Source organism: Helianthus annuus, chromosome 13 (assembly GCF_002127325.2).
Source record: "Helianthus annuus cultivar XRQ/B chromosome 13, HanXRQr2.0-SUNRISE, whole genome shotgun sequence".
In the NCBI taxonomy this organism is placed as follows: domain Eukaryota; kingdom Viridiplantae; phylum Streptophyta; class Magnoliopsida; order Asterales; family Asteraceae; genus Helianthus; species Helianthus annuus.
This window is the reverse complement of record NC_035445.2, coordinates 142478834-142487740: the sequence shown is the minus strand read 5'-3', so window position 1 is coordinate 142487740 and position 8907 is coordinate 142478834. Positions and strand designations below refer to the sequence as shown.

The window sequence follows — 8907 nt, the reverse complement described above, 5'->3', positions numbered from 1 at the left end:
AAGATATATATATTCAACCTATAAACCGTTTATGAAAATGTGATAAAAGTAATTGTTGCTTCAAAATGTAAAGAAAGAATCTTCCTATACTAATAAACGAAAATCTTTTGTACACGTGTCACTCTCTGGTGTCTCCTCCCTTTTAATAATAGTATTACATATTAATTTTATATACAAAATATAATATAATATTAATTAATATAGTTAGAGATAAACGTTTAAATTCAAATTTAATTAATAATTATCTATAACAAATATATATGTATCAAATAATATAATAAGTATAATATTATTTAATATAGTTAGAGATCAAACATATAATTTCAAATTTAATTAATAGTAAATTACTTTTTGAGTCCATATGTTTTAGTGGTTTTAACCAGTTGAATTCAAAACAAAAAAGTTTAACACTTTGAGTCTCTAACCGCACATTCACACGCTCTGTAAAAAATTTAAAAAACCTTTTGTAAGGTTGAGTTCTCTAAGAGCATTCACATCCACTCCATCATCTTTAACCCTTTAATTTAACAAAAAGTCACTACTTTTTAAAATTTACCTCCCATTTTAAAAAACCCTCTACATCCTATCCCTTATATTTATCTCTATATTCTTTTTTTATTAATTTTTTCTCTTTCTTTCATTTACAATCTTAACTACCCACTATTTTGACTCATCCGAAAGGGTCCAATGAATTAAGCAAAAGGATCAAACAATAATAAGAACCACGGTCAGGCGTGTTGAAAGTCATCCGAATTACATTGAGATGTATGAAAACATCCAAAATCGCTTCATTAGAAAACATTCAGATGTATGAAAGCATCTAAAATCGCTTCTTGAAAATTAAACCCAAAACATTAAATTAAACATGACTGGATCTTTATATATAATTATAATTATATCATAACTAAAAGTCTTGAAACTATGATCACAATATTTTTATTCCGTTCATATAGAATAATACTACTTGAAATTCACTATGATATTCACCACAGTTTATTTATTCTCACTTACAATAAAGAAAGACAAGATGTTTGCTAGCTAGATCAAGACAACAATATTCATTAACAAACAGCAACAACCCATTTTGACACACATTGAATAACCCATTGTTTTGTCTTGAACCCATTTTGGCCAATTATTTAACTCACCCAACAGACTTATGTTGCCACCTCTGCCAATCAGTAAGTGAGAATGCATGGGAAAAATACCTTTTTCTCAGCAGGTTTCTCAGGCAACCTCCTCTTCCCATTTGCTGTAATTGCTTCATTTGCATTATCTGAATATATTTTAACAGGGGCATCAACATTTGATTTCATATTAGTGTTGATGTCTTATTTAACAAAGGCATCATCAGCTCCAATCGTAAGAAAAAGTTCTTTTTTTTGCTAAAACTCCTCCTCGCTATCTGGCGGAGATGAAGGTCTCCCGTCATCAGCAGCAACCTCGTTGTTTATAACCTCCACCTCTGCGCTTTTCACCCCGGGTTGGCCAAAAAACTGCAGTTTTTCAGCAAAAAACGCAGGCAACATAAAAACAAGCAGCCGCAACTTGTCGTGTTGTACGTCCTCTTGTAAACCCACGCTCAACGGCTATCTACAATTATGAAGGAATCAAAAACTACCATTCTCAATAAGTGTATGCTAATATATATGATAAGCACAAACCTGGTAATACTTGGTAATCACTTGGCACTGGTCTGAGCAAGCATTCGGACAAACATGGTACTAGGTGGCCTGTTCAAAGATTCTGCACATTATAATATATATTCACTTGGAAAACAATAATGATCAAATCAAATATCATACCATCCATTTTCACTAACATCAGACTACAAACAACAGTTTAAGATAACAGTTTAAGATCAATACCAAATCATGCCAAGTTTGACCTATTTAACAGCCTACACAATGGATTTACACGTAACACCAAAAACACATAAGTATGAGGTTAGACAAAGCTACAAAATATGTGTAGTAATACTTCCTTTTAACACCAAAATATAGATGGTAATATTTCCGTGTAGCACCCCAAAAACGCGCTAATGTTCAGTTCAAAGATTTCCGTGGTTTCTTTATGTTGCTGAAAGTACTCAAAGATTTTTTCCCATAACTGAGAGTATTTCTGATCCGTTCCTTGAATGGCATCAAGGCTATGATTAAGCCAGGCGGAGACAAGTAGCTTGTCTTCTTCCGGGATGAAATTCACACCCCTTGTTGATTTCTTAACGCTGATTGGATTAGTGGGTAAGAGTGGAGAGTCTTCAAGGCTTACAATAGAGTTTCCATGAAGAAGGTTGGTGTAGTACATACCTTGGTCTTGTGAATCCATATTCAAAGCTACAATAGAATACAAAGATCATTTATTTAATGTTTATACTAGACTTAAAAAGCATATTTACTTGCAAATCAATACTAGTACCTATAGATAGAAAAGAACAAAACTGATTAAGTAATTAGAAAAAATCGCATTTTACCAAAAAAACCGAACCGAACCGTACACAACCCAACTAAAGGTAGCACAATATATACTTAACACATTCTCTGTGATAGTTTGTGAAAAAGTAAAGAAATAATATAGCTAATTAAGTAATTAGAAAAATTGCATGCAAAAACTATATAATTTTTGTAGCGGATACGTTTAGCACTAACTTGTATGATACATGAACCAACAATTAACAATTGTTATTTTGTTCTTATGGTACCATCTAATTATTTACAGCTAACATTTAATAGCATGAACATGGCAAGTTGGCAACATGCCCATTTTTAACTAGGTGCCGAAATGTAGCGCAGGGAAGCACATCGCCTGGACAAGCGCAGATTCAGACGATCATGCTCAGCTTCCGGAGTAAAATCGTCTGTTTTTGCCGGTGAAAGTGTTTCTCTCAGCACCTTGTGCCTTTTTAAACCAAGCAAACATTAGATAACACCAATCATACTCTATATTAGTTTTTCAAAAAGAAGAGAACTTTCAATTCCATCAATAGAGATTATCACAGCCTAAGTAGCAGAAGGATCATTCAAAACTAGATGGTCAATTTCAAATGCCAAACAACCTAACTAAGCAACTTTCATACATGAAATAGAAATTTAATATCTCTAAATCAAATCATAACAATTCAATCAGAAACACACATACATGAAACAATCGAATCATTAAGAGGTTAATTTCACAACAATACATGAGAATTTCAAACACATAATTTACAAAATACAATCAGCACATAAGTTTCATGATAAATTAAAACAGTGAAGTATATTAATTAAAATGAAAGAAAAGTGGTCACGGAATGAAAAGGAAGGAGGAGGAGATGAAATTACCTGTGCGAGAATAGGGAAAAGAAAGATGGGTTTCTCTCAGCCTGGTGTTTGCTTTCTTCAGTTCATTGTAATTCTTCTCAACAAAAGCCCTAATGAATTTGGGGTTAGGGCAAGATGAAATTGTAAACCATACCTGTGGAAAGGAAAGGAAAAGAATGAGCGCGGGAGAAGATGAGATAGGCGGGAGAAGATATGATATGGGCGGGAGTAGATGAGATGGGCGGGTGGTTGAAGATGAGGGGGCTACAGTAGCTTTTCATACATGAAAAGTTACTGTATAGTCTTTTTAGAATTTAGGGTTAGAGAGAAGAAATAGGGGATAGGATGGAGTGAACTTTTAGAAGATTTTTTTAAATTTTAGAGGTAGGGGTTGAGATGGTGGATTGGATGTGAATGCTCTAAGTTCTCACAACTCGTAGAAGTTTTCATTTTACCCTAACCATATATATTTGTTAAGATAAAATATATTATTTGGATATAAACAATAATTACTAATAAAGTATCAAATCACATGTACAAGTAACGAAAATATAACTGTTTTTTATTTTTACTAATTTATCTAAATAAGTCATTTAATTAATAAGGATTATATACAAGTTTATAATTTACATTTTTCGTCACTCAGTCCAACCCGTGTAATACACGGGGTTGTAAGCTAGTAGCTAATGAATATACATCAATATCAAATATTGTTGCTCGCAAGTTGAAACACATCATTCTACTTGGCTAACCATAAAGACAAGATAATCCATTTGTAGTCAAATGATAAGTTGTGGAAAACTAATTTCATAAAAGAAAAACATGCATAATAACAAAAACATTAGAGATGAACACTCGACTTTAATTTGGGTTTTGATTTTCATTTTCATTACTGATGGTGCTGACAAGACTATGGATGTTGTTGGGTCAGTTGGCGATGGTGCTCAAACCATTAAGCTCTAAAAAAATAGTAAATTCGGGATTCTAAGGTTTTTCTTTTTTTAAAAAGAGATTGTTTTTTCTTGCTATTCGAGTTCTCATCCAGGTTTGTTATTTGCATAAAAAAACATTAAAAGTCGCTTTGGAACGACGGAACGAAGCTTTGCGTATTAAAAGCATAACAAGACAAAATGAAAACCACCCACAGTTGCGAGAACCACTCTCCGTCAATCAGATAATGACAACTAAAAGGGTATTATAATCATTTAATCAAAACCATCAAATCATCTTTCTCACCTCATTAAAGTCCCATTTTAAAGTCATTTCAATTTCTCTCTTCACATTTAATCAAAACTATCAAATCATATATCTCTCCTCTTTAAAATTGTAAAAAAAAATTGTAAAAAAAAGGTTTAAAACCGTAAAAAAAGTTTTCGTAAAAAAGTTAAAAAAACGTGTGTGTAAAAAAAAATTTGTAAAAAAAAGTTTAAAAACGAGGGCGTAAAAAACGACGCGTAAAACCGGGCGTAAAAAAAACGACGCGTAAAACCGGGCGTAAAAACGGCGCGTAAAACCGTGCGTAAAAACGGCGCGTAAAATACGGGCGTAAAAAACGGCTCATAAAAAACGGCGCGTAAAAAACGACGAGTAAAAAATGGCTCGTAAAAACGGCGCATAAAAACGGCTCGTAAAAAAGTTTAAAACAACGCGTAAAAACGGGGCGCTAAAAAACGGTGCGTAAAACCGGGCGTAAAAAAACGACCCGTAAAACCGGGCGTAAAAACATCGCGTAAAACCGGGCGTAAAAAACGGCGCTAAAAAATGGGGCGTAAAAACGACACTTAAAAAAACTGTCTGGTAAAAACTTTTTCTGTAAAAAAATCCTGACAATTTTTTTTTTTTGTAAAAAAATCAGATTTTAAAATGTTTTTTTAATTAAAAAATCTGATTTTAATAAAAAACAATTAATTTAATAAGAAAAAAAAGTAATAAAAAACAATATATACAATAAGACAAAACAAACAAATTTACTAAACTGCCCTTTTAACCATTAAAATATTAAAAACATAATAAGACAAAAAGAATTTAATATTATTTTTATAACTTTTAATCTCATCCATCCATCTCCAAAGATCAATGGTTTGAAGTGGTTCTCTTAACTGGGGTGGTTTTCATTTTAACGGCCCTATATATATGTATATAGACACAAGTATATATTTTATCACACAGGAGAACGAGTATATATATTTTTACACATAAGAACTATGTTTTTTTGAGTAAACTGCCATTTGGTCCCTGTGGTTTGGGCAGTTTTGCCATTTTAGTCCAAATCTCAAACTTTTTAAATCTGGGTCCCTGTGGTTTCGTTTTTGTTGCCATTTTGGTCCAAAACTCAAAACCCCCCTTTTTTAACTGTTGAAAGCTGGTTGTTTTGTCTTTTTATGCAAGGGCATTTTTGTCCATCTCAATTTATATAAACTTTGTATTCTCTCTCTCTAACTATACACTGCAGACCCCATCTTCATCTTCATCTTAAATCCCTACCCTCCCCAAAATCACCCACTGAGATCATCTTCTCCAATGGGTTAATACACTAACACACATACATCCACATTAAAACACAATTCAACATACAGATCCAAAGCTACAAAACTTATTTTCAAACGAGATAGATCTGAAATAAGAGAACCGGAATAAGATAAGCGGAGAAAACGAAGACGGAGACGAAGAGAACGCAACCTACGAACGATAAGAACGCCCTTGATGTAGCTTAAAGCTCTCTCTCTAGAAATGTTGTTCAAAGTGGTGAAGCCAGAGAGAGAGCGGCGGTTATGGTGGTGGAGCGTTGAATCTGTTGTTCCGTTCGGGAATGGTGGTGCGAGATCTCCGATTTTGTGCTTCGTTGGGATTCGTTGCAGGGGATTCGTAAACACCCACAATCACCCAAAATCCATCTTCCATAAACACCCACAATCACCACCGATCGATCCCTGTGGTGCGAAGAAGCCGACGTGACGGACTTTGGGGTCGATGACGGTGCAGGATTGCCGACAGGGATCCATTGGTGGCAGAATGTGGTGGAGCTAGGGTTTAAAGGGTGGGGATGACGGTGGTGAGTGGAGATTTGTACGGTGAGGAGGTGGTGGTGGTGGTGGTGGTGGCGCTGGTGAGAAGGGAGAGGAGGTGGCGGTGGCGGTGGTGAAGTTCATGGTGGTGGTGGTGCTAGAGAGAGGAGAAAGTGGTGGTGGTGGTGAGAAGCAGGTATCAGTTTCTTTTAAAGAGAAAGAGGAAAAGGAGAGGGAGAGAGGGTGGGGGTGGGGTGGGTAGTTGGGCAAAATGACCAAAATGCCCCTGAGGAAAAGGACAAAAATCAGTTTTTTTTTAAATCTGATCTGATTTGAGTTTTGGACCAAAATGGCAACAAAAACGAAACCACAAGGACCCAGATTTAAAAAGTTTGAGATTTGGACTAAAATGGCAAAACTGCCCAAACCACAGGGACCAAAATGGCAGTTTACTCTTTAGACAAACTTCACAAAGTTATGTATACTATATATGTGGCTGCTTTGGATATAAAACCACTTATTTACCATCGGGTCATAACGTTAGCGAATCGATAGAGTTCGATCACACGTGAAACAACTTTACTCTAGCATTGGTTACTTATGATGTGCTAAATTATTAGGGATGTCTTGGTGAATATTTCCATGCTATGTCGGTTCGTGTCGTTGACACAATACTTTTGGATATAACACGCACCCTAAGGTGAGTTCATGGCCCCTACTCTTTTAAATGTTTTTAAAACAGAGGAGGAGAAAGCATGCGCTACATTACAGTAAAGTAATGTCACATTACGGTAAAGTAATTTCATAATGTCATGGTAAAGTAACGTTACAACTGTTAGGGTTTTTTTTGTTATAACTAGTAGGAATACCCGCGCTACGCTGCGGGGTTTCGGTCGATATCTATTTTGGTTCAGTATACCAACCGAAAGAATATGCTCAAAAGAATATCGCCACATGTTTTACATCGAATGAAAACCAATAAAATAAATTTAAATTGGACAGCAGGACGAATTGATTTTAAATTAATTGTAAATGACAACGTAAATATTATCTTAAATATAGCTCCAATGAAAAGAAACCTAAAACTAAAACATTAAACATAAAGAAAACTAAAAAATAAAAATAATAAAGTCCAGAAAAAAAATCTAGAAAGAAACAAAAAAGTTAATAGGATAAAAACACTATCCACAAAACTTGCTAATTGTAATTTGCATTAAAGCGTAGACCAACTGAAAACATACATAAAAATAAGCATGAAAACGCATTATATTTGACACATATTTCCGAAGAAAATTTACATCGAATCGTAAACCAACTTAAAGTTATACCGACGCGTGCATAAAAATAAGCACGTAAGAAAATAGTTACGGCGTGTTGTGTCGGTGTCGAAACGTAAAGTGACTTGAATTTTTAGCGTTTAATGAAAACGTATTATATTTTACTCGACGTGTTTCCGAACAAAATTTATGTCAAAACGTAGACCATTTAAACATATACATAAAAATAAGCATGAAAACGTATTCTATTTTAACCGGCTCTTTTATAGAAATTTTTTTTGCATTAAAACGTAAACCAACAGAAAATATACATAATAATAAGCATAAGGAATATTATTATATTTGACCCAGCTTATTAACGGGGAAAATTTATGTCTAAACGTAAATCAATTTAAATTTATAGAAACACGTACATAAAATAAGCATGTAAAACTTGATTACAAAATTTTTAGAAAGTTAAGAGGCTAAAATTGTTAACACTGAAAGTTAAAGGGATAAAAGTTTAAAGAAAAATAATAAAGAAAAAAAAGAAAAAATCAAAAAGCAAAAAAAAAATCTATTGTACATGTCCTTCGAAAATGTTAGGATATAGAATGTTATGGTCACAAAGTAGCATTTATCACATAAAGTCCTCACAAACCTCGGACCGTTAGTATTGGGTGGTAGGCGGGGGAATTTTGAGTAGTACTATTGGGCCCGACAAGCCCCACTCGAGCTAATCGCGCTAGCTAGACCGGTAATGGTCAACGGGTGTAGAATTGGCCTAACGTAGCGCCATGGTCAGTGATAGACCTGGCAGACAGAGGCAACAACAGTCAGCTTTGGTTTCGAATTCTTTCGTGATGTAACATAGGTTAGCTACCTACAAATATAACAAGTAACTGCTAAACACTACAATTGTATAAACCGCATTTTCTCATGAATGAGCAAACAGGAAAATTTTTAAACTCATATAGTGGTCGTTAATATGACTAATGGCTGAGATCCTGGTTTGCCACGCGCCTCGTGGTAGAACCCCGCATGTGAAATTTGAGGGTGTGACAAATAATCATATGAACAAGTCATGAATGAGCAAAGTCAAAAGCACAAATAGAATAAAGGAGAGTATTGCATGGTGTCATAGACAACCAAATATTACCGGTAGTAGGGTTACCTCCAGATGAACCTCCGGTTCCGCCGCTATGTTCGGTGCGGTTAGCCTCGTATTGGGCTATTGTTTGGGAACTACGCTCATTCAACTCTGCCTCGGTTGTCGGCAGTGGATTGGTATCGGTTCTTCTCCTAGGTGGCATTGTCCTCTGGTATAAGGTATCGAAAGAAGTTACA

The 8907-nt window shown here is 34.7% G+C and overlaps 1 long non-coding RNA gene across 1 annotated transcript; it reads right to left on the bottom strand.

The window, feature by feature from the left end:
* Positions 1-961: 961 nt before the first annotated feature.
* Positions 962-3714, bottom strand: LOC110899564. Its single transcript, XR_002570350.2, has 3 exons — positions 3321-3714; positions 1665-2336; positions 962-1593 (listed from the first exon to the last, which is right to left on the bottom strand). It is a non-coding gene; the product is annotated as an uncharacterized LOC110899564 (long non-coding RNA).
* Positions 3715-8907: the final 5193 nt, after the last annotated feature.